The following is a 20,505-nucleotide window of genomic DNA, read 5'->3' as shown; positions in this document are numbered from 1 at the left end:
GCAATGTAAACATCAGAAATGTATATAAATTCTACGCACATTAGTGGACTATTGCTAATAAATCAAAGAAGGTGCAAAACCAAAATACCTAAATAATCACCTATAATGGCCTATAAGAAAAACTACAGTGCATTAACAGATAATCAAAATATTTAACAATGAGATAGTATATAGATAATTAATTGAGCAACAAGTTATATAAATGTGCAGATTAAAACTAAATTTACTTATAAAAAATACATTATCATTTTTAAAAGATCTTCTCATTTTTTTATTATATAATAACATCAAAGTCCTCATTCTCATTGGCATTCTCATCGTCATTGTCGTCATCGTCATCATCATCGTCGCCATCATTCATTCTCATGAATTTCACTTGCATCCACATTTATCACTACTCCGTTGGGATCTCGTAATGTTGAAATAATATATTCCTCAGTCTGAAATGTGTTCACAACTTTCTCTTGTTGATATGCAATGTCTTCCCAACGTTCCTCAATCTTTTTCTGTGCTTTGGTTTTACAAACAACCCACCAATCAATTTTGTCACATTTCAAACTAGGATACGAAGCATAGAATACTTGAATCGCTTGTTGTGCCAACACAAATGGTTCATATCTTTTATACAATCTCTTATGATTTATTTCAACTAAATTATACCATGGATGCACCTTCATCCCTCTGACAGGGTCAAACCAGCGACACATAAATAAAATAACTCGCATTTCTGGTTAGATATTCTACCTCTATAATTTCATCAAGCAAACCATAAAAATCATTGCTTGCACCTCTATCATGATCTGATGACTGAACACATACCCCACTATTCATTGTAGTCTTTTCCCATTCCATATTCTTGAGTATGAAAATTATATCTATTTATGAAATATGTTGGTCAAGTGTGTACCAATGCTTTTGGACCCATGAAAGATGAAATAGAAATTCTTGCTCAAGGTGAGCTTGATTATCATGAACCTAAAGTCAAATAAATATGTTTAAAAGTTTGCATATGTGTAAATCATAGTACAATTTAGATTGACTACTTACATATGATTTGAATCATGGTGCAAATTCTTCTTTCACAAAAGCAATCAAACTCTTGTGTCGACATTTCAGAATATAAGTTTTGAAAAATCCTTTAAAAAAAAATTATAACACAAAGAATTTATGACATAAGAAATATAAAAAATATAAAATATATACTAACTCAAAATATGACATGACTTCTGGATAATTCAGTAAAATATATGTCTGGGTTGCACGTCATTCTTGACCAGTTAAATATCTCTGCTTACATTGTCCACTTGGTCGACCAAGATAGTTAAAAATTGAGAATGAGTTCAAATTAGGATCAATAGGGCCCTCATCATTTCTTCCCGATCTCCACCTTTTGCTCTTAATGTGAGGCTCAAAATAATATGATGCAAAAGTTGTTACTTCCTCCACAATGTATGCATTAACAATAGAGGCTTCAACATGTGCTTTATTTTTTACTTTTTTCTTCAAATGATATAGGAATCTGATTATAATATAAGAAATTATATTAGATATTAAAAATATATAATAAGATTAGTAAATTTTTATGCATTAATCAAAATTTAAAATTTTACCTTTCAAATGGATACATCCATCGAAAATGGACAGGACCTCCAACTTTGGCCTCATATGGCAAGTGAACCAAAAGATGTTCCATGGAATCAAAAAATGAGGGTGGAAATATCCTTTCTAAATTACACAAAATGATTGGAATGTCTCTCTCTAAAGTCTCCATGTGTGAATGTCTCAAAACTGTTGAGCAAATATCATGAAGAAAAATGCTTAACTCTGAAATGACACCCCAGATAAAATTTGATAAAAGTTTCTTAAAAGCAATAGGAATAAGTCTTTCCATGAATATATGGCAGTCATGACTTTTCAAACCAATCAATTTGCATTCCTTCAAATCAACACATCTTCCAATATTAGAGACATAACCATCTGAAAATTTTAAAGATTTCAACCATTCACAAACAACACGTCTCTGATCCCTATTCAATGTATAAACTGTCTTTGACTTTGGTCCCCTACTATTTTCATCGACATCAAGAGTGAGTCTTTTACAAAGGAGTCACATATCTTTTCTTGCATTCAGATTATCTTTTATTTTTTCAGACGATATCCATCACTATATTTATCAGATTATCAAAAATATTCTTCTCAATATGCATTACATCTAGATTATGATGAATCAAATGACTGTACCAATATGGTAAATCCTAAAATATACTCCGTTTAGTCCATTTATGTGTACTTCCATATTCATAAGTTGTACCATGTGGATCTTCAATAATAGATGAAAAGTTAAGTACTCTGTACCAAATCTGTTGACCTGTTAATCTCAATGGTGGAGGTGTTCTTTCAATTCTATTTTTAGTGAATTCTTTTTATTCCTTCTGAATTTATGATTTAGTGGTAAAAATTATCTATGACAATCAAAATAACTCAACTTCTTCTTTCCATGTTTCAATCTGATTGATTTTGATCTCTCCATACATATTGGGCATCCTAAAATCCTAGCGGTACTCCATCCCGATAACATGTCATAAGCCAGAAAAGTCATTTATCATCCAAAGAAGTGCAACCTTCATTACAAACATCTGATTAGTATGAACATCATATGTAGGAAAACCTTCATCCCATAGTTGTTTCAGCTCTGCAATCAGTGGTTGCATATAAACATCTATTAACTTCTTCAGATTTTACGGGTCAGGCACAACCAATGTTAAAAATATATACGGTGTTTTCATACACATCCCAGGTGGAAGATTATACGGAGTTAATATAACTGGCCAACAAGAATAATTTCTTCCTGATTTGCCAAATGGAGCAAATCCATCAGCATAGAGACCTAACCTAATGTTTCAAGTTTCCTTCGCAAATTCAGGATATGTTCTATCAAAATTTTTCACGCCTCTGCATCTGATGGATGACACATTAGACCCTCTTCTGTTTGATGATTTGCATGTCAAGTCATGTGTTCAGCAGTGACTTCTGATGCATAAAGTCTTTGTAACCTAGGAGTTAAAGGCAAATAAAATAACTGACTGTATGATTTACGTCGTTGTTGACTCCTATTGGTTCTCTTGTACCTAGCTTGATTATAGAATTTATAAACATCTGCATCTTGATCATCTCCTCAATATATCATACAACCATCTCTGCAAACATCAATCCTTTCCATCAGAAGACCTAATTCTTTCATAAGTTTTTTCATACTATAAAAATCATTAGGCATTATGTGATCACACGGTAATACCTCTCCAATAACTTGAACAAAATCATTAAAATAATCTTCAGACACATTATGCTCTGCCTTGACATTCAATAGTCTTGCGGTGAGAGATAATTTAGTATGACTGTCACAACCAGCCCACAAGGTTCATCTGCAACACTCAATATTTCTTGAAATTTGAGATATGCCTCATTATTCATGTTTTCATGAACACTTTGTTCTTCTACCTCCTCCAACGGTGATGTATAAGTAGTAAACATTTGTTGAACTATTGGAGGACAACTAGAACTTGTAAAACTCGATTCAGGAAAAGAAATTCTGACCCCCTGCATCAATTATCATCCTCTAATATGGATTTAATTGATTATAATAACTCTGATCACCACTAACTGAGACTTGTATGTTTTGTCCATAATCCTCATCAGATATGAATGGTTCACCATGACATGTCTAATTATAGTAATTCAGGGTAAAATTAAATCTATAAAGATGTTCTCGAACTTTATCAGACTGTAAAAATTTATCATTGTGGTATTTTCTACACGGACATCTTATCTTATCCTCATCCATAAACTCAACATTACTAGAAGAAAAATTCAAAAATTATTCCAACCCAATAATAAACTCATCAGTTAAACCCCTACATTCAGGTATGTTCTTTTTATACATCCAACTCCTTTCTTTCTGTATTTTTCTATTTTTGATTTATTAACATATTAAACAAAACTACTACATTTAAAACCTACTATCTCATTAACAACAATAAGACTTACTTATATTAAAGCAAATATTTTACTTAACTTGGAATCGAGGTTATCATAATCAAAAAGAGAAAAATTATTGGTGTAGGGAGCACCTGATAATCAAATCTGAGTTTTGATAATGGCAAAGGGTTCAAGTTAAGTTTGAGAAGTAATCTAATAAGTTGAATTGAGTGTGCAGGTAGCACAGGGAAGTTCTAGTTGCGGCTAGGCAAAGGAAGTCCTAGTTACGACTAGGCAAAGGAAGTCTTGATCTAGAAGATTAGGTGGAAGACCTATTTGGAGGACTGGGCAAGGAAAACCTGGTTAGGAGGACTGGACAGGAAGTCTTGGCAGATCAGAGCATCAGGCGAAAAGTCTAACTAGGTTTGGAGGATCGAACGTTTAGTAGTGGAAGACCTGGGGGCTGCGAATCAAGGCTGAGCAAAAGTCTAATAGGTCTGGAGGACCTGATTGACAAAAGGTAACTTCTCTCAAGTGGAGTAGGTGAGGACGTGTTCTCAGTAAGGAGAACAGTAGGCATCGATCTAACCTAGAATTTCACTAGAAACCTAAAGTCAAAATCAAACAGTTTGTAAATTATTTAATTTCTAGACTAACTTATAATGCAAGATGAAGGGGATATAACTTTGTGTTTCGGGCACCCTTATCTGGATCCAGTGACCAGACGGTCTAGGCGCCTGAAAGAGATCCAAGCGATCAGACGTCAGCCGAACGGGCCAACAACGCAGATGAGGTGACAGAATCCTAATGGTTGGGGCACCTCAACCTCTAGACGCCCAGAGAGGTTCCAGACGTCCGGATCTAGATAAGGTGTTACAGAATCAAAGTTGATCTGACAACCTCCACGTCAGCATCCAGGCTCCCAGAAGGGATACAGGTGCCCAGAAGATGTCGAGTCAGCGTCAAAAGTGGATCGATGGAATGATGTGGAGGCGCCCAAAAGGACTTCTAGGGGCCCAGATCAGGCTTTATAAGCAGCTGCAAGGGGGGAACCCTAACATCAATTCAATACGCTTCTACGATGACTTCCTATGTGTAAACATTTGATCCAGAACGTCATCGTAATGCCGAGGAGCTGCACCAACTACTACAAGTCTACTACTTGCAGCCGACAATCTTTTTTGTTAATTTTTGTACTTAAGAAATTAAGATGGTATAAGTTTACCGATCCTAACATATTTGTAAAAGCGACAAACTCCTTCTCATAAGAGGAAAATTTCTATAGTGAATTATCCGTTAAAAATGATCATGGATCGTGGACCATGGAGTAGCAGTCTGTGGTTGTGAACCAATTAAAAATAAAAGTATTCACATTTATTATTTCCATTGTACTTTTAGATATCGTATACTTTTGTTTTACGCATGAATTATGAAAAGTGTAAAAATACAAAACAGTGCTATTCATCTCCCTCCCTCCCCCCTCCCCCGCCCCCCCCCCCCCCCCCCCCCCCCCCCCCCCCCCCCCCCCCTCTTAGCGCTCTTACTCAATCCTACAACTTGTATCTCCTTTTATACTTTTTAATTTTTAAACTTTCACTTTCTATTTTGTTGTATGTTGTCTACCAATTGGCTGCCTTAATATCAATTGATTGTTTTCAAGATTATGAGGTTCTTCAGTTTGCCAACGAATACCTTAATTAACTAGCTTTACTATTAGTCAGCTGGTTCACAATAGCCTCTAGGTCTTCTAACCATTGTGTACCAAGTTTGTCAAATCAATGACTACCTTCTAGCTTTCCTGCCTTAGATGTCTCATAATATCATTCTTCGATCTCCAACAAACCTTGAGCCCTCTAGTCAATCACCAACTTTGGTTGCACTAAGTCTTTATGTGTATTCAATCAAGTCCCTATGCAACTTCATACAAACATCAAGTACACAAGTATTTCTAACTTAAAAGTCTTTTCTCAACACATCAAAGCAAATGGTTGAGCTCGACTGCTTAGTCATTGAGTAGTCAACAACCTTTTACAAGTCAATTAACCAAATATACTTAGAGATTCTGACTTCACTTTGCTTATACCCTTGTAAGCCTACACAAAACTTAGAGTCGAGTTTGGTTGCCAACTGTATTCAAAACTTGTTGTTTCTTGGTTAATGAGTAGTTAAAAGCTACTAAATAATCCATACCTATTTTATACACATTATCTTCAAATGATGTTGAATGAAAGAGTGAACCCCAAGATTGTATTTCACTTGTAATCTTTCATAACTCATATTGCTCCTAGGTTTTCAAGCTTGTTGATGCTTTATGTTGCCCTCGAGCTCACCACACATTAAACCCTTAATATCTCAGATGCACTAAACCTTCCAAGCTTGGTCCAATAAAAGTCATCCTTCACTACTCATTTATAGTCCACCTTCTCTCGGACTGCCGTGAGTATGCATCACTATAATTTTTGACCTTTAGAATGGTCTACATCTTCCTTCACGGATCATGCATGTATTAGTTCACCTTTTTACACACCATCAAAGATATCAAACCAACAATTGTTTGGTACTCCTCATCTTAGAGTCCACCTTGCAAGTATATTTTGGTCCCTCGAATATCTCATATCATCATTTATTAGTCATCTCTGAGTCTAACTCATTGTGAACTTTTTAACCATTGCAAGTCCTTACCATGTAAGTCGTTTCGAGTCTCCCAATTCAACTAACTTGACTATGTCAAATTATAAGCTTTACGAATACCATGCAAGTCTTTACAAACTCAATGCACACATCAATACCATAGACAAATCTAATTTTATGTCAAACATATTAAAATAATTCAGATCAAACTGGATCAGATAGGAGTACCAATACACCAGCACCTCACAATATAGCTTTGAAGTAGGATGATGAAAATTGCCGGTTTAATTTGTCAATTAATTTAGATGGTTGAACTTGAATCCACATGTGAGAAACTTTCGAGTAGGAAGCATGGTTCATATATATACGGCAACGTGCACTTGTTACCTTATCTCAGAATACTTATTCATGTTTCCATATCAAATGAGAGTTGAACTTTTACCATGGATTACTAAATGAATCTTAAAACATTATTACTAGTTGTGGATAAAATTCAATATGAAATTAAACGTGCACTTGATCACGATCGATAAATAGTAGGTCGCAGTACTAGCAAGATTGTGCAGATTGAAACACTTGGAAATTTGCTAAATTTTTCTGCATCCCAAGCAAAAACACCAACAAAAACAAAAAAAAACACAAACAAACAAACAAACATTTATGAAATGAAAAGTATCTCCTACCGGTTTAACACCCAACTAATTGGATTAAATATATGCAAGTTTCAATAGCAACATTTAGAAACATATTATGGTCATATAAATTAACTAAAGCCTTAAAAACGCACGCATTGTCTCTAGAGACCTACAACGTACGTCTTGTTACAAGTTACAAACCCACAACTTAATGACAACAAAAGCTGCAACTCTTGGTAGTTCTTTTGTAGTTATATCTACATTTGATATTGTGAATCAGCCAATCCTTCCGGATCCCTCCATATGAAAGTAAATGGTGTGGAGAATATTTCTTACTTGTTATTAACGAAGATCATTACACATATATATACATACACAATAATCCTATTCTAAAGCCTACGATCAAGCTAAATCATATCCAGATAAGGATAGAAATATATATATACAATAATTCTATTCTAAAGCCTATAATCAAGCAGATAAGGATAGAAATAATAGAAAATCAATCTCTAATATGAACTACGTATTTTTTGTGGCTATTCTTCGGGCTCAACTTCCTTTAACACTCCCCCTCAAGTTGGAGTGTATGTTAATGACACCCAACTTGTTGAGTAAAACTTCGAACTGCACAGTGCTCAAAGGCTTGGTAAATAAATCTGCTGGCTGATCTGAAGTACGAATGTGAGCAGTCTGAATCATTCCATTTTGAATCTTTTCACGCACTAAGTGACAGTCTATCTCTATGTGTTTGGTTCGCTCATGAAAGACTGGATTTGCTGCTATGTGTATGGCCGCTTGATTATCGCAGTATAAATTCACTGGCTGCGTATGACTTACTCCCAAGTCTTTTAAGATGTTTTTCAACCATGTGATCTCACAACATGTAGTAGCCATAGAACGATACTCTGCCTCAGCACTTGAACGAGATACCGTTGTCTGTTTCTTTGTCTTCCAAGAAATTGGTGCTTGACCAAGCAAAATGCAAAAACCTGTAATTGACCTTCTCGTATCCTTGCAACGAGCCCAATCAGCATCACAAAATGCTCTCAATTGAAGAGAACCTGTAGATGGTAATAAAATACCTTGTCCAGGAGTATGTTTGATATACCTAAGGACTTTATGTGCTGCCTCCAAGTGTGGTTGTCTAGGTTTGTCCATAAACTGACTCAACACATGAACAATATAAGTGAGGTCTGGTCTAGTTATGGTGAGATAAACTAACCTCCCCACTAATCTTCTGTAAGTTGATGCATCATTTAAAAGTTCTCCATCTGATTGTGTGAGTGACAAATTTTGATCTACCGGAAAACGAGAAGGTTTAGCACCTAAGAAACCGACATCTTCTAATATTTCCAAAGCATATTTTCGCTGTGATAAACTGATTCCTTGTCTTGACCTTGCAATCTCTATGCCGAGGAAATATTTAAGCTTTCCCAAGTCTTTAAGTTTGAATTGCTTGGATAAGAAAAGTTTAGTTTCTTCTATATCTTGCAAATTATCTCCAGCCAATATCACATCATCAACATACACAAGTAATGCCAAAAAGGTACCTTGTCGGTGTCGGATGAACAAAGAATAATCAGAAAGGGACTGATGGAATCCTGTAGCTTTAAGTGCATTGGATAACTTTATAAACCACTGTCGAGAGGCTTGTTTCAATCCGTATAGTGATTTATGAAGTTTACAAACGCGAGTCTCCCCCTTTCGTCCGAAACCAGGAGGCAAAGACATGTATACTTCTTCATCAAGCTCGCCATTCAGAAATGCGTTATTAACATCTAATTGATGTAAATGCCAACTACGCAATGCTGCCACACTAAGCAAGACACGAACCGTAACTAATTTAGCCACAGGTGCGAAAGTTTCCCTGTAATCAATGCCCTCAACTTGGCTGTAACCCTTAGCCACCAATCGTGCTTTGTATCTCTCCACCGTCCCATCAGCCTTTAACTTGATTTTGTATACCCATTTGCAGCCGATTGGTTGCTTATGAGATGGCAGTGTTACTAAACTCCAAGTCCCATTATCTTGTAAAGCAGAAATTTCTTGTTGCATGGCTTTACACCATTTTGGATCCTTGACAGCCTGTGAATAACTAGTAGGTTCTTTGTGGAGAGATAGTTTAGTAGCATATGTTTTATGAGCTTGCGAAAGTTTGGTATAAGATAAAGAGTGGGATAACGGATGAACAATACCTGAATGTTGAACCAAGCTTGTGGATGACGTTGGTTCAGTCCTTGAAGGGAGAGCCATCTCGATATGAAAGTCTTGTAGATATCGTGGAGCTTTAATGGTGCGACTTCCACGCCGGGGTGGTGTAACAGCTGGTATATTTGATGATGGTGGCGACGTGTTTGATGAAGAGATGTTGGGAGAAGCAAGCCCACTGATAGTTGTGTCAATGGTTGATGATTCATTGGTGTTGGTATGAGATGAGGACTCAGGTAGGGGGTCGAAATCAAGGTTTGAATATTGATTTGGAAATAAGGGTTCTGAATCTTTTTGTGGTGCAGCGAAATCTTTAGAATTCTGGAAAGGAAAAATATTCTCAAAGAAAATGATATCTCTTGAGACTAATATCTTTTCCTGAGTAATATCAAAAACACGATACCCCTTTTTCCCATAAGGATACCCAAGAAAGATGCAACGTGATGCTCGAGGATCAAATTTTGAACGATTTTGAGCATGTGTGGAAACAAAGCACAAACAACCAAATACTCGTAAATGTGAGTAGTTTGGAACTTTGTTAAATAGCTTTTCATATGGGGTTTTGCCTTGGAGGAGAGGAGTTGGTGTGCGGTTTATGAGATAGGCTGAAGTAAGGATGGCATCCCCCCAAAAACGATGAGGAAGACCAGCTTGAATAAGGAGGGCACGTGCCATATTTAACAAGTGTCTGTGTTTCCGTTCAGCGACACCATTTTGCTGTGGTGTATTAATGCAACTGGTTTGGTGAATGATGCCCTTTTGTGCATAGAAAGTTTCAAGTTTGAATTCTGGGCCATTATCACTACGAATGATCTTTACCTTGGAATTGAATTGATTTTCAGCCATGTTGACAAAATTGACCAAAAGATTTCCAGCATCTGATTTATGTTTCATAAGGTAAATCCATGTGCATCTAGTATAGTCATCAACGATAGTAAGGAAATATTTTGCACCTGAAATTGAAGCAACTTTGTAACCACCCCAAATATCAACATGTATTAAATCAAAACTAGTTTCAGTAGTGATGGAACTTGAAGAAAAGGGAAGTCTTGTTTGTTTTGCCAAAGGGCAAATCAAACACTTGTCTGTATCACAAGCTTTATTTCGAAAACATGAAGAATTGAATAATGGAGTGACTTTAGAAGATGGATGCCCCAGACGTTGGTGCCAAAAAGATGGATTTGAGGCTTTGGTGTGATTACACATTCCTTCATTTGCTTGATCGAGATAATAAAGGCCCTCCCGTTCAATTCCCATCCCAATCGTCTTCCCCGAGCGTAGGTCCTGGACAAAGCAAATATTGTTGAAGAAAATGGCTATATTAGATGAATTGCGGGTCAACTTGCTGATTGAAATCAAATTCAGATGGAAATACGGAATACACAAAACATTGTCAAGAATTAAATCTGGAGATAGAGCTACTGTGCCAATATGAGTCACTTGTGCCATTGAACCATTTGGTAATTCCACGGTACGATTTTTGACAGGCTTTGAGTGTGTAAATAAGTTTTGATCATAAACCATATGGTCTGTACACCCACTATCAAATATCCAAGTATTTCTTTTTCCATTAAGAATGAGTGAAAAGGCTTTACCTGAAAGTTCATTATGAGTTGAGCAATTACTAACATGACTTGCAGAGGAGGGTTTGGATCTCAACATTTCTAGTATTTGTCTGCACTCTTCAGCCGTGAACGGAAAGCTCGTCTCTTTCTTTTCAGTTAGATACGCAGCTTGATTTCCCTTCGAAATTGTTGCATTATCCTCAGTTGCTGCTTTCCTTTTGCGGCAAATTTCTACCGTGTGTCCTTTCCAGCCGCAAAAACTGCATTTGAGATGTGCACGACAATTTTTGGTGGTGTGATTTGTCCTGTTACACTTTGCACACTTTTGCTCATCTTCAGTCTTGCGATTCGGATTCTTTACGGCAAAGACAGCAGCTTCTGGTTGGTCTTGACCCTTTCCAGTTTTCACTTCTGCTTGTTTCTCATGGCGGAGCACTAGGGAGTATGCTTTATTCACCGTGGGTAATGGATCCAGTAATAAGGTATTACTCCGAACACCTGCATATGACTCATTAAGACCCATGAGAAATTTCATGGTTTTCTGTGTTTCCAAATATGCAGCCACCTCTTTGATTGATCCACAAGTGCATATAGGAAAAGTACAAATTGCTTCACGCTCATCCCATAGCCCCTTCAATTTGGTAAAATAAGATCCCACAGACATGCTGCCTTGCACACAATTATGAATTTCATTTTCAATGTTGAATAGCTCAACCACATTCACTTGTGAGAACCTCTCCTGCAATTCCAGCCACATTTGTCTAGCGTTTTTGCAATTGATTACACTGCCAGCAATCTCTTTAGACATAGATCCTAGCAGCCAAGTTTTTACCAAATTGTTGCAGCGATTCCATTGTTGATGCTCGTCTGAATTTTCTTCACTTGGCTCATTGATTGAACCATCTATGAGTCCAATCTTGTTTTTGACCGTCAAGGCCATAGTCATGGATTGTTTCCATGTGCTGTAATTGTCTTCGACCAAAGATTGTGACACAAGAATGGCGCCAGGTTGATCCGAATGATGAAGATAAAGTTGATGATTGGGATTGTCCCATTTTGTTCCTGAAGCCGTGCCTCTTGGTTTGTCGTCTCCCATGGAAGTCGGCTAGGAAGCAATATTATAAACTTCGCTCTGATACCATGAAAGTAAATGGTGTGGAGAATATTTCTTACTTGTTATTAACGAAGATCATTACACATATATATACATATACAATAATCCTATTCTAAAGCCTATGATCAAGCTAAATCATATCCAGATAAGGATAGAAATATATATATACAATAATTCTATTCTAAAGCCTATAATCAAGCAGATAAGGATAGAAATAATAGAAAATCAATCTTTAAGATAATGGAGGGCACATTTAGACTCCCCGACACTGTAGAAATTTACATGAGTTGAAATCAGACCGATTAGAGCTCTCTAAATCCATCAATAGATTTTAACTTGAACTCATTAATGGACCTAAGGGACTTGAATTTCTGAAAACTTGTAATGAGATGGGAGAGGTTAGTGTGTAGAACGTATATATGGTATTCGATCCTGGTCCTAAGACACGTAGGCAAAGTTATGATCACATGCCAACTAGCATATTATATGGTGCTGGTCTTTAGAAACTAGCACCATATTATTGGTTCTTCTCACACACTGTAGTGCTGATTTTTGAAGATCAACACTACTGTGGTGCTACTCTTCATAAATCAATACTACAGTGTTATAAAAATTTTAAATCATTTTAATCACTATTAGGAGAGATTTAAAATAGTAAATGAGTGTTTATTTGGACTCAGATTCACCGGATAAACCCATAAGATTTTAAATGGGTCTAATCGGAGCTCTTGACATCGGACGAGATAGCGATTATCCTGTAAGTAATATTAATTCCATTGATCGACTGCGCACATCAAAAATCAATCTTCTAAAACCTGTTAATTCGAAAGAATACCAATAGATAAGAAAATAAATGGTGTTGTCAAAAATTTTATTAAACTAAAAACTTCTCTTACAATAACCCTAACCCTATTTAAATAGCTTAAGAAATAAGAAAAAATTGAAATAGGAAAAAAGTTTAAAAATAAAATGATAAAATCTAAACTCACGTTTAGGAAGGAAAAATACAAAAATTAAAAAGATAAATTTTAAATTATTTTTTAGAAAAGAAAATTAATCTTAAAAATTTTAAATAAATAAAAGTCCAAATCTATAATTTTGACGATCCAATTCGAGTGAATCATAGTGCTGCAATTAATCCAACCACGTCAAGAGGCCACGAATTGGTCATCTTCTTTGTCAGTAGTCTCAATCGTCTTTCTTCAAAGCCCAAAAGGAAGGTTGATAGCCTTGATTTCTTCTCATCACAGGTCGAAGAGGAATATAGCTGTATCGGAAGATATAAACTAATTGTGTTGTTGGATGCTCCTGCATCAGATACCCTCGGCTGAAAAGAACTCATCCTCACAGTTTGGGATAGTGTCTTTAAGATTAAAAATCCTTAAGTGTTGATGAATCAAAAGTCGTCGCATAAGTGATATAATGAGAGGAAGATCCTTTGACATTAATTGAATCAAATCTCTAGGCGGTTGTTGTACTTCTAATGGAACATACACTACATCCTCAAATAACCTACCATCTAGAATCTCACAATCATCACAATATAAAATACCTCGTCATATACTGGCTCACCAATTGACTCGATCTCATCTTCGTCATAAATTGGATCACTGACTATTTCAATCTTGTCGTCCATATCTTTATCAAAAAAAATTTTATCCAAGTAAAAAGAAAAGAACTTACGACTATGAAAACTACAATCACAGTGTGAGGCTTCCTCAGTTGGAACTTGCCTATCACAATCTCTAACACGTACCTCACGATGTTCAAGATCTTATGTCGTTAGACGTTGGAATAACTCTATGATTTGTCTCTGTAGATCTACAAGTATTTCTTGGGTGCTATGATCATGGTGCGAGGTTTCCTTATCCAGAACCTATTTGTCACAACCACGATACTATGATCCATCATGATCTAAGAGCTCTGATACCAATTGATGTTGGATGGGATAGCGATTATCCTGCAGGCAGTATTAAATCCGTTAATTGACTGCGAATGCCAAAAATAATCTTCTAAAATCTGTTGATTCTAAAGAAAATCAAGAGATAAGAAAATAAATGACACTATTAAAAATTTTATTAAATCAGAACTTCTTTTATAATAACCCTAACCCTGTTTAAATAGCCTAAGAAATAAGAAAAAATTAAAACAAAAAAATAAAAAAAAAGAAAAAGATAAAATCTCAACTCATATTTATAAAGGAAACATAATAAAACTAAAAAGATAAAATCTAAACTAATTTTTTTAAAAAAAACTAATCCTAAAAATTTAAAATAAATAAAAGAAAAAGTTAAAAGATCAAATCTAGAGTTTTAATGATCCAGTTCAAGTGAACCATAGTGCTGCAATCCAATCATTAACCGCGTCAGGAGGCCACGTGTTGGTCGTCTTCCTTGTCGGTAGTCTCGATCGTCCTTCTTCAAGGCCCAAAAGAGAAGTTGGTAGCCTCGAGTTCTTCTCATCACAGTTTGGATGGGAATATAGTTATATCAGAGGACAAAAACTAATTGTGTTATTGGATGCTCCTGCATCAACTCTCTAGGTTCATTAATGAATTTTGATCGAAATTCATTGATGAACTTACTGTATTTGATTTCTGAAATTTCACCATGAGATTGGAAGTGTGAGTTTGTAGGAAGTATATATGGTGTTCATGCTTGGTTCTAGCATCCTTATGTAATTATGTCAAATGTCTGCTTCCGAAGGCCTAACTTTTGACTCGAGTATCAGAACGAGACGTTCTACATTCCAAATCAAAACACGTTCAGAGATCTACATTTATTACTAAGTGAAACCCCATAACGGGCCATGTTTCAACCCCAAAAGTATCATTTAAGACCTTTTTAGAGGTTCAAAAGAAATTTTATCTTTTTTACTAATTTTTGCTCATAACTTATCATAGGGATGTCAGAATCAATTATGGAAACTATAAATATCATCACTACACTACCCTCTTCCATTTCATGAAAATTTTTAGAAATCTAAACTCCTAGGTTCATCGATGAATTTTGATGAAAATCCATTGATAAACTTAGAGAGCTCTGATCGGATTCATTCTAAGTGCTACAGTTTCATGAAGTTCCCTGGAGTCTATATGCATCCAAAGATATCAATTTAAAGTATTAAGAATAGTGATTTGAAGATTTTCAAAATTTCAGACTTTAAGACACTTAACATATACACATAACATATCATAGGAATGTTAGAACTAGAAATAAACATCATACATAACATCACTACACTACCCTCTTCCATCTCATTGCAAAATTTCAGAAATCCAAGTCATCTAGGTCCATTAATGGATTTCAATCAAAATCCACTAATAGAGAGAGCTCCGATCGGACATATTCCAGCTCCTATGAGTTTATTAGATGAGCTGAATCCATTTTAAAATCATCCTAATAGTATTCAAAATTATTTGAAACTTTTAAAATAATATGGTGTTGATTGTCAAAAACCAACACTATTATAGTGTTGGTCTTCGAAAATCAACACCATCATGTGTGATCAGAACCAATACTACGGTGTTGATTTTTAAAAATCAACACTAAAGTGATTTTTTATTTTATTTTTATTAATAAAATCAATTCTTGTTATTAATTTTATTTTATTTTTTATTCTTTTATAATTAGATATTAATAAATATTTAAAAATTATTGTTTAATTTTTTTATTAACCTTCTTTTTATATATATTTTTTAAAATTTTAACTATATTTTAAAAATTAAAAATAAAAATAAATTATTTACAAGATTATATATTAAAGTTAAAATTAAGTTTAATTAAGAGGGAAAAAATAGCAGAAAGATAGAAAAATAATGTTGCAGGTAAAAGAGAGAAGAAAAAAATAAAAAAAATGATAGAGGAGTAAAATTAGAATTATTGAGAATATTGAAATTCCTGTGCACTTTTTAGGAATTCTAAAACCTTAGGTGTGTCCTTTGGAAAATTACCGATACGTAATTGGGAAACTATGATTGGAGAGACAATTCACGTGCTATTACTTATGGAGAGAGACAATTCAAGTTAACTTAAAAGTGTGAACTAGTAAACATATATTAATGATTTAACTATGCTCATTTTATTATCAAAGGGCCCACTAAAATTCTAAAATTTTCAAAAGACACATCATATTTTGCTTTTTTTAATCAAAAGACGCACCTAATTTCAATACCATCCGTCTCTCCAATAGCTACAACACCAACACTTTTTCTTATGAATTAGCACCACAATATTTTGATTTATGGAACCCTATAACATAGTAGTGCTATATTTTAAAAATCAGCACTAAGTGATATTGAACCTTTAAAATTAATATCATAGTATTCTAATTTCTCTAACCCAAGAATACAATAGTGTTACAATTTTCAAAATCAGCACCATAGTATTCTGATTTCTCTAACCTAGCAACATAGTGGTACTGAATGTTGAAAATCAACACCAAAGTGCAGGGGCGAATCCAGAAATAATATTTAACGGGGGCTAATAATTTTTTTTTACAATATAATAATTATTCTAAAACATTCTAAAATCATAAAACTATATCATTTTACTATAGTATAAGGAATCAATATTTTTTTTTTAAACGTAAATGTATAAATGTGCAGAAGGAAAAAATCCTCATCCGAAAATCCAGAAATACATCACTCAAAATGCAGATCACTCAATCAAAATGCAGATCACTCAAAATACATCACTCAAAAACTACAGGCATACCTCTCTCTGCTACCTCCTGATAAAACCATCAACAGGATCTCATCAGATATCAACAGAAAGGACTTTTGCTTGCATGTGTCCACCTATATAGAAAAAGACTTTACCTTTACTAGTTGAATACGGTAAAACTTCCAAGCTTTGTAGATTTTGGCACAGCATGCAAACTGAGATAATGTGTTCTTGTTGTTGTAGAACTGACAGTTTGAAGCCGGCTTGTTTCCCTGCACAGGAGGCTCAGGCTACCGCATTCATTAGCATTGCTTGGAATTTGTGTTTTTTAAGCGAATTTCTTTATAGCTTAAGCTTGTGGTGCTTACTTCGTGTGTTCTGAATACTACACTGAATACGTTTAGTTCCATCTTGCCAACCCAATCCTGCAAAGTGATCATTTAACTTTTGATCAGTATCATCGATTAGTATTCCTCTCCCTATTAAAAACAAGCAAGTGAGGGATCAAAAGCATTAGCCTTCTTTTGAAAATCTGCCTCACAGACGACTCTTATTTCTTCTACAGTTTGGTGCTTGCAGATGATTTCTTTCAATTCACGTCACTGGTAATCGAAGCGATGGAGTCGCTTGAGTTACGGTGCTGAATGGACAAGCAACCACCGATCTTGGAGATCAGGAGATGTTGTAATCGTAGAGCATGAAACACAAGTCAAAAAAGGATCTTTTACAGAAAGCACAATAGACAAGTACTGCAGATGATTCGGAGAGAAAACAATGATCTTGAAGAAAGCATCCATTTAGAAATTGACTTATAAACCAGCAGTGAAACTTAAATTTTTAACGAGGAAGAAGAAGGGGAGGTTTTACTCAAAAAGGGACTCGTATTCCGCTTGAATCACTCTGTTGAGGATCTCGTGGATGGATCTTCCACTCCGCGCATCGTTTCTTCCGTCATCTTTTTAGCATTTTCGCTGTGTGTACAAGGAAATGGAATCGTATGAAGGGAAAGAGGGAACCACTGATCAAACCCTAGTTTTTGGGAGCAATGGCGAGAGGGCATTGGAGGTGGCAGCGCCCCTGCAGGCGGAAGCGACGTCGCCGGCGGCGAAAAGGGCGAGGAAAGCATCGAGGCCGAGCTTGGCGAAGCGGGCCTTGTTGCGGCCGAGCGCGTCGAGAACCCAGCAGAAGAACACCGAGTCACAGGGGATAGCGAGGCCGCCTGCCGGCTGGAAGCCGTACTCCTCCTCCGCCCTCTCGAGCAGCGCCGCGAAGACGGGGAGGTTGAGGATGAAGTGAGCGTCGCGGACCTGGCGAGGGCTTCAGCCCTCGCCTGGATCCGCCCCTGCCAAAGTGGTGGTAAACTTTCAAAACTAACACCACATTATTCTAATTTCTCGAATCCAATAATATATTAGTATTGAACTTTAAAAATCAACACCACCTTGATATTGAACCTTTAAAATCAACATTATAGTATTTCAGTTTCTCGAACCTAGTAATACAATGATATTGAATTTTGAAAACCGACAACAAAGTGGTGCTAAACCTTTAGAATCAACACCACGATATTTTGATTTCTCGAACTCAGCAACAGAGTAGTGCTAAACTTTGAAAATCAACCTCCTACATGAAGTTATAATTTTGTGCCAATTAACATACATACTGAATTTTTATAAACAAACTCTGTACAGGTAAGAAGGTCATGAAGTTGAGGGTTTAGTGTTAGTACCGATGGAATCAAAATATCTCCACAATGTCATGATATTGTCCACTTTGGGCCTAAGCCCTCATGTTTTATTCTTGGGCTCTCCTCAAAAGACCTCATACCAATGAAGATACTTTCCATCCTTTTAAACTTATGATCTTTTCCATGTATTTTAGATGTGGGACTATGTTTGCACCCTTGCAACACAACAATCCCCCTCAAACGGAAAGCCTCCGTTTGATATCCGAATCCTCGATCCACCAGGACTTTTTGCCCCTCGGTCCAGTCGACCTATTAGAACTTCCTGCCTAGCCACAACTAGGATTTTCTGCCCCTTGATCCACCCGACCTACTAGAACTTCCTCTTGATTTAGACACGGGAACACTCACTTCTTTTGTTTAAAGGTTCAACCCACATGGTTAGATTTGAATCATGACTCTTTTGGCGGTTAGTCTGGTGAAGAGCGACCTCGCTCTGATACCACTTGTTGGTACTGATGGAATCAAAATATCTCCACAATGGGATGATATTGTCCACTTTGGGCCTAAGCTCTCATGGCTTTATTCTTGGACTCTCCCCAAAAAGCTCAATACCAATAGAGATACTTTCCATGTTTTAAACTCATAATCTTTTCTAATATTTTAGATGTAGGACTATGTTTGCACCCTTACAACCTGACATTTAGGGCATGATGGTATTTAGGGGCAATGTAGAAACCTACTATGTTGGAATTGGTACAATGCTAGAGGGGGTGAATAGCTTTGATTCATTGATTTAGTTACACAGCTGAAATTTGAAACCAAAAACGAGAACACAAGCATGACACAAGGAGTTTACTTGGTTCATAACCTCTCAAGGTTGCTACATCTAACACCTAAACTTAACGTTCTACCACCACTAACAATCTTTCTCCTTCTTAGATCAAATTCAAAGGTGGAGAAAACTCTTATAGCAAGTATTACAACAATAGAAGAAAAAATGAAGCAAGGAGAATACAAATAGTTTACTTGTAGAATAAGGTTTCTCCTTCTTCAAATGCTTGCACCAAGATTATATGTTGACCTCAGGAAATCTAAGCTAGAAACTAGCACAAAAATGTTTTGCTTGATGTGTGAGCGTTATTCTAACCAAGGATGTTTGCCTTCTTATATGAATGCCCAACTTGAACAACTCTATAGGTATTTCTCCATACATCAATTGATTGATGCACATCATCAATCGACTACTTTAGTCTTCAACAATTAATTTATTCATTGAACGACCTCTAAACCTTATGAAACCTATCTAATTTTGTCGATAGTGTGAACACCAGTCGACTCTTACTTCCCATAAATCAACTGATCTTAATCAGTCGAGTGTAACAATCGAACTATTTGCATTCTGTTCGCTTCAGTGATAACATCGAATTGAGCAATCTATTCAAAAACTTTATATTCGCTATCTAATCAAAATCAATCAACTGATATTTATTATCAATTGATTGATACCGATCAATCAAGTTGGTTAGTTGATTCAAAATTTTTCTATTCGATTCTTGATCAACATGAATCGATTAATACCCATTATCATCAACTGATCTTGATCAGTTGATTAAGAAACATTCTGTTTCCTTCACCACCCAATCAATCGACTGATAGACTCAACTATTAGGCTTATTGTGTAAAACCCTCAACTTACTTTGGGGTTTTGTCACATCAATCAATTGATGCACAACATCAATAAACTAATTTGGGGTATCAACCCCTTTAACATAATTTAGGAGTTTTGCAAACCCTAAACCCTGAACACTCCCCCCTTTTCTGTAAAAGGTGGAATCCACCACCACAGCGGCCCCACACGGTCGGCCCCACAACCATTTGTGAGAAGGTAAATTGAGAAACTGCAGTTGGTCACGATGGAGGAGGATATTGCTCGGTTTCGTGAAGATTCGAACCTTGTCGTCTTCTGCAAGTCTGCTCCATCGTATAACACCCCCTTTTTTGTTTTATAGAGCATCAGTCGATTAAT

The 20,505-nt window shown here is 35.9% G+C and overlaps 2 pseudogenes; both read right to left on the bottom strand.

Moving 5' to 3' along the window:
* LOC141831697 (uncharacterized) overlaps positions 1-2,082 on the bottom strand; it is a 3,755-nt pseudogene extending 1,673 nt beyond the window's left edge.
* LOC141832656 (uncharacterized) overlaps positions 1-20,505 on the bottom strand; it is a 178,309-nt pseudogene that overhangs the window by 87,982 nt on the left and 69,822 nt on the right.

This window comes from Curcuma longa, chromosome 7 (genome assembly GCF_044706935.1).
Source record: "Curcuma longa cultivar G26 ecotype Majalengka, Jawa Barat chromosome 7, ITB_CL_G26_1.1, whole genome shotgun sequence".
Taxonomy (NCBI): domain Eukaryota; kingdom Viridiplantae; phylum Streptophyta; class Magnoliopsida; order Zingiberales; family Zingiberaceae; genus Curcuma; species Curcuma longa.
The sequence above is the reverse complement of the archived record's forward strand: the minus strand, read 5'-3'. Positions and strand labels throughout refer to the sequence as shown.